The sequence below is a fragment of the Solanum stenotomum genome, chromosome 1 (genome assembly GCF_019186545.1).
Source record: "Solanum stenotomum isolate F172 chromosome 1, ASM1918654v1, whole genome shotgun sequence".
NCBI lineage: Eukaryota > Viridiplantae > Streptophyta > Magnoliopsida > Solanales > Solanaceae > Solanum > Solanum stenotomum.
In genome coordinates this window covers 10,433,794-10,441,414 of record NC_064282.1, presented here as the reverse complement: position 1 = coordinate 10,441,414, position 7,621 = coordinate 10,433,794, and positions in this window count along the sequence as shown.

Here is a 7,621-nt window from a genome sequence, read left to right as displayed (position 1 = left end):
AAATTGGGGTTACATAAGCTGATGCATCAGGTGAAAGGCAGAAGCGGAAAATAAGGCACAATTGACGTCGGTGCAAAGTAGTGATAGAATTTGGGGATTTGGACAAATGAGATGATGACACGTAAATATCAGGTGATGACACTTGAATATATTTTGTCCATTAGCCCCTTTTTTGTGAAGGACTCATAAATCTCAATAATTGGAATTATCGATTTTATTTTATTCCGATAATTATCGATTCATGGTAGTAACAACTTATTGGTTGAATTATTAGCTAGCGTTTGGTCATAAATTTTCAAATATTTTTGTTAAATATTATTTGCATGAAAATTTAAGTGAGATTTCACCATGTGTTTAGCTATAGTATTTAGGAAACATATTTCATTTTTTTAGAAAAATATGATTTGTACACATAAGTTTTAAAAACTATCAAAACTAACCATAAGTTTGTATTATAAGTCAATTGGATCTTCGTTGCAACAAATAACAAGTAGTGTCCATGACAATGGAGGAATGTAGTTTGGAGTGAGTGCAATCATTCCATACAACGTGAAGTAGACAAAGCACATAACTTTGTTACCATGAGCCGATTGTTCATCATTTTCATCACCCCATATCATCACTTTCATATTCACTTAATATTTCATCACTATTTTGGTGTTCACGTAAAAAATATATGTAATAGAGCACAAACAACTACTATAGAAGGTGTTTTTGTAAAAAATAAAAATTTGGTGTATAATTTGAATTTTTAAAAGATCCCAAATAATGAGATTTGGCCCAAATATGGGAATTTGGGTTATTTGCCAAATAATGGTAAATTATATGGACAAACACTATTTGTCAAATTTTACTTGAAAAATCTATGGTCAAACAGATCCTAATAGTTTTGATTCGAATTTTGAATTTTAGATGAGTACTTAAAAATCTATTAAATATATAAAAAATTGAGCTAGTAAATTAGTTGTGAGGTCAAATTGATAATGTTCAATCATCATAAATTGACCCTCGTGTGTGCACATAGGGGTGTACAAAACCGAACCGAAAACCAAATCAAATCGCAAATTGAGTCAAATCGGAAAAAAAAATCGACTAGTGGTTTGGTTTGACTTGGTTTGGTATTGGAAAAAAAACCCGACTATATTTGGGTTGGTTTGATTTTAACTAAAAAAAACTAATCCGAGACCAAACCAACCCGACATGATATATGTAATTTTAAATTTTATTTTATACATAAAAATATTTACTTTGATGTAATTTAAAAATATTTCTTATACTATTTCATAGTTTTTATCTTTTAATATATTATTTCAAGTTTAAAACATAGAATTCAGAATGGTCCAATAAAGATTATAGTTCATAGATGTTGATAATTATAATAAAACTTAAATCAAAATCAAATTAATATTAATGCAAAAAGAAAATCAATTCAACACTAAGAATGACAATAATATTGAATATTTGTTCTTTAGTTTTACATTGATTTAGACGATTAAAATACATAATCTAATTTTAATTTTCCTTAAATATTTAGTAATGTAACTAATACTTATTAAATTTATTTTAGCATGATTTAGTATTTTTAAATTATGATCATTTTTATTATGACTTTGCAATATTTATTTTATATGATGATTTCATTATTATTTTTTATTGAATATTTTAGTGTCATCAGTACTCATCTCATAATTTGTGTCATTTTCTTAAGAAACACCTTAGATAATTGTATTTGGGTAGGACTAAAGAAATATTTGGAGCACAAGTTAATTATATGGTTGTATGCAAACTTTATCGAAAAAATCCAAAAATCTGAAAAAAAATTCGAGGTTTATTAGTTTGGTTTGATTTATAAATTTGAAAATTTGACACAATGATTTGGTTTGGTATTTGAAAAACCCGAACCAACCCGAGGTTGAAAAACCCGAAAAAATTCAAATTTTATTAATTTGATTTGGTTTATAAATTTAAAATTTTTATACAAATGATTTGATTTAATAATTAAAAAACTCGAACCAACCCGATCATGTACACCCCTATCCGTATGTGCACCCATATACCATGCATTATGGTCATATTGGACCAAGTAGACTCCAAAATTCCATTATTCCTACCTCACTATCTGTGTGCATTAGCCACCAATCGCGTACCATTTAATACGCATTTCATTAATGCAATTAAATTGGACGGTCATCTCAAACTCAAAAACAAATTTTTGGGTCCATCTAAATTTATTATTTTAATTAAGTTATCGTATATATAATCTAGTCTATAGAAAATATAATAAGTTTAAAATTTTAAATTAAATAAATTGCATTTGAAATTTATAATGTTTAAATCTTGAATTCACGTTTATATTTATCCAATCAATGATTAAGAAAAAATATTGTACTCATTGAATTTCTCTTCCAAATGGCTGGTAATACTAAAACATGAGTACTAGTTGGATTAAACAAGAGCTAATACCCTTTCATTAAAACCAAGTGAGTAGGATTTAATATATTTTTGAATGCCATGTTGTTCAAAGATGATGATTCAATTTTTTTCAATAAATTAAATTCTATTTAGCTTCTTAGCCCACTAATTACTAAAAGATAAAGATCTATAAAGTGATAGAAATTTTTAGTAAATCGACTCTAATTAAACTTGACTCTTCACAGAGATGAAATTTATATTATGAGGAAATTAACAGCGGACAATATAATAGAACCCCAACATAAATTCTCGACTGGTATGGTCTTTAATTTCTAGAAATTACAATTTGGATGTGGAACAGAAATATTTTATGTACATGAGAACAAAGTTTCCATTCTTTTTCTGTAAAATAACTTTGCATCATGAGTACTAAAGCACTAAATTGTATGAGATAAATAGGTGGGGACTTGGGAATCAAATAAATGGATTTAGTAACATATTATTTTATTTACACTTGACATGTCACGGAATACTGAATTTTTTTGTCATTGGCTGTGCGTTGGCTCAAAAAGTTACTTTAAATATTTTCTATTGTTAATGACATACATAATAGGCTAATATAGCAACAGAACGAAGAAAGATAATGATTACAAACAAGTGCTAAAACGTAAAACAAAGACAAAGTATATATATTCTAGAAAGGTATTTAATTGGATGATGACTAGTTGACGGAACAATTACGATTTGCGGTGGAGATTAATATGTATGGCACATATACTAATTATTATTAATTATAAGAAAGTTCGAGATGTTTTCCTTTTTGTGGAAGCTTTTTAGTTCATATATCCATCATTTCTTTCTTAGACACATTAGCTAGAGGGAATAATTATATGAGATCAGATAAAATAACCTATGGTTCACCTTAAAGTTTATTGACCTACTTTGTTGGTGATGGGAAAAAATTTGAAGCAATTAAATAAGTATAAAGTACCGAAACTCTAATAATTTGGATGGTAATAACATTATATCATGAAAGTTTTTTGAACTATAATAATATTGAAATTTTTAAAACTCGCAAATACATTGCTCCTTCAGTCAGTATATAGCAAATGATACATGAGTTATGTATCAGATACATAAATATAAACTATATTCATATCGATTTGTGTTTGAAATAATTGGGGTTATGTATCAACACTAACATTTGTATTGTTGGGTTTTAAAAGGTGTGAATGGAAAATGAAGAGTTGCGACTTTTATGAAGAGTTGTGACTTTGATGAAAAGTTGCGACTTTTATGAAGAGTAGCGACTTTTATGAAAAGTTGTGACTTTTATGAAAGGTGGTGACCTTTCCGAAAGATTGTGACTTTTCCAAAGGTTTGTGACCTTTCCGGTAAGGCACAATAAGAACCTTTTCACACTACCCTTTGTTTTCTATAAATTGAGGGATTTTCTCTCATTTTAGAAGTGAACCAATTTCTGGACTTCTTCTTCTATTAATAAATCTAGTATTCTAAGTGTACTTTACTGCCGTTGAGTGGCTCGCTGACACCAGCGTTTTGGGTATCAATACACTGGTGATTGAGATCATTCTATCCTGGGAGGACATATTCCAAATCAAACCTCGGATACTAGAGGGGAATAATTTCCTTAAGGGGACACTGTGCATTCAGTGGGATTGATCTTCTTTCTGTTTTTCCAGATTCTGATATGTGTTACAGATTCTAGATTTGTGAATTAATTTGTGTTCTTCTGTTCTTCACTGGTTTATTAAACTTTGGTAACTTCTTGTTTCTGCAAAGTTTGTTGGAATCAGTAAGATTCTTTAAACACAGATTGACAACAATTCTTCTTTAAGGAAAAAATATTTCGTATATTTTATCTAATTTGTTTCTGATTCTAGTTTCTCTACTAGTTTTAATTTTCTAGTTGTGAAAATGTTCTTAAACTTTATTGTGTCTTACCAAGTTCTTCAAAGTTTTGTTCTAAGTATCTTAGGAATACTTGATGAACAACATGTATCATATACATTATATACAAACAAAGTTGTAACATATCTAATAGAGTTGAAGTGATGTATCCAGATGTTAAGAGAGAAGGAAAATGAGATTTTTGTAATTAATTATGTAAATGATATGAATTTTTAGAAATCATGTTATCTTAATTCATGTAATTTCGTAATTTTCTCATTAAATAATTATTTCTCTTCATTAACGTTTTTCTACACTGTGCTAGAGAGTAGCTAGAGCCTAGAAGTAATATTAATTGCAACAATTACCTTGTGGCCAACTTATTATATATAAAATTTCAAATAGTTGATATGAAAAGGACCAAAATTCATTTTATGGTATGCTAAAAAAAATAAAAGAAATTATATATTTTGTACATGCATAAATAAAACCATGCTAAAAAAAGAATAACCATGTGGAGGTTGACTCGAATTAATATTCATATCAAACTTTGTTACCATAAAATATTCTGGAAATTTAAAATAATATGGAGCTATATGTCGAGAGATTCCAAGACCAGGTCCACTCTCATGAAAGTATAATAATTCATCCTTGTATGGCTAAGTGATTGCCCTCCCAAATTATTAAGGAAGGTCAAATATAAACAAGGATAAACATGGATATATAAATTAATGTTAAGGATGGTTAAATATAAACAAAAAGTACAAATTTAATTTATTTGTATTAGTCTCATATAATATTATATAAAAAAAACATCTCAATAATATTGATGTTATATTATCTGATATATTGAAGACATTCAAAGAAAATGATAACGGTACATATACATGTACACAAGTCACAACACATTAAGGAAAGTCAAAAGAAAAACAACCAATTTAATTTATTTGTATTAGTCTCATGTATTATTATATAAATATCTAAATAATAGATGTTATTTAAGATGATATAATATTGTTTATATTCAAAGAAAAGGATAGCGATATATATTAGTCTCATGTGTTCTAAAATATTCAATACTAGATGTTATTTAATCTGGTATATATATTAGATGACATTCAAAGTTGGTAAAGGATAACGATACTTATATATACACACATGAAAGAAGTTTAAATAAAAACAAAAACTAATTTAATTTAATTTTGTGTATAAGTCAAAATTTCATTAGGGTGTTAGCTATGTGTAGGTACGCCACTGTATAGGCTGCTAATAGGGGAAAGAAAGAGAGACCGTAAAATACATTATTATCTTTTTTCTAATTATTTGATTATTGAATTATACTAATATGATTGATTTAAATTCATGTCGAATAAGTCTTACTGAGAAAATAAGTACTCTCTAGCAATAATATTTTCATTCTTATGGCTCAACCCTGATCAAGATATATATTATGATGGAAAACCATAAATCCCATCCATCCCACCACAGCCTTTCCCCTTCGATAGTAAACGAACACCATTGACAGGCAAATAATAGTTTGTCACGGAATGATTTCATTTCGTCTAAGTTACTAACTGGAAGATGCATGGAGCACAATAGTATGTATGGAAATACAGTAAATAACTCTTAAAGATAAAAAGCAATAGTCGAAGAAGAAATGTGAAATTGGTTTGTTTTGGTCAAGTTATACTTTTGGAATAAAGTACAACAAACTGTTGAAGAGAAAATGCAAAAACAATACTCTTTTAGGTTAAGCTAAAGACATGTCAACAACTAAGAATTATTGGTTGATAAATTCTGATATGCTCTACTTAACTTCTCTTCTTGAATTAATAGTAGTAGTAATTAAGGTCCTCCCGTTAATTTTTTGTTACTATACGACAAAAGAGTGATGAATATTTGGATATATAGTTCCTTTTATGTCCCACATCGGGAAGAAGCCAAATTGGCAGTGTGAACTTCTGCTATTTAAGTGGAAGCGTATGCAAATAAAATGTTTAACTCGTCTTGTCGGGGGTGCTAAGGCGATTCGCTTATGATCGTATAGAGACCGGCGGATCGTGCCAACACCCACGAAACGAACACACTTTTCTAGGCGAGTAGGCCCGCCCTACTTTGGTGGGCTTGCCCGCCAATTTTTGGAAGCTCTCAATTTCCATTGAGGGCTCACAAATCAATGCATAATCATAATGAATGAATCTCTGATGTTGCGTTTGGGCCCTCTGTTGCGCATGGGCCATGAAGCGGTATCTTAAGGGCAGAACTTAATAAGTAAACTAATGTGTCGCTTTTGGGCTTTGTTGGGCCAAGAATTGTGTGTACCTTATTGAATAGGCTTCTGATATAATAGTGGAAAAATTAGGATAAATTACCTAACTACACAAAAGAGCAACTTTTACATATAGCAAATACGAAATTCATATTTGTATGCTATAGCAAAGTTTGCATAATTGCGCTTCATAGCAAACTTGCTATGACTAGGCTATTACGTTGTATGCTATAGCAAAGTTTGCATAATTGCGCTCCATAGCAAACATGCTATGACTAGGCTATTTCGTTATACATATATACAAAAGAAGCAATTGTATAATTCGATGGCTCCTCTTCAGATTTGTATAATTTCGCAGACAAGCCATTTGTATAAATTGTTGTCAGCCTCTCGTTTGTATAAATCGTTGAGAGTCTCTCAATTTAATTTTATGTGTTTGTATATCTGTATTAAATTTGAATTTGTATAATATTGAATCGAAATAAAATGTCTGTATATCAAATATCGTTCTCTCTCTCGCTTTATACAAACACAGATTATACAAGTGTTTGTATAAAGCGAGAAAGAGAGAAAGACAAAAGAGAACTGGACATGGAATATTTGTATTGTATAATTATAAGTGTATAGGACGAATATATATGTATTTGCATGTGTATATATAATTTTCTCTCGTTTTATACAAACATAAACACAATTTATACATTTCTGTTTGTATAAAGCGAGAGAGGCGAGCGACAGAGGGAGAGTGGCGAGCGAGAGTTTGAGGGAGAGAGGCGACTGGCAAACAGTTTGCTACAGGGCAAAATTAAATCAAAGTGTGGTTATACCATTTAATTTGAATTAATAGTTTGCCATTATGTACAATTTTCCCTTTCAAAAATCCCTATTTTCCTCTTTTTCTTTCCTTTTCCGGATACATTATTCATATCCCTTTCAATCCAACGATTTTGTTCCTATTTTCACACCTAAAATCACTCTCATATATGTTACATCAATCACTCAATTATTTAATTTCGAATCTATTATCTC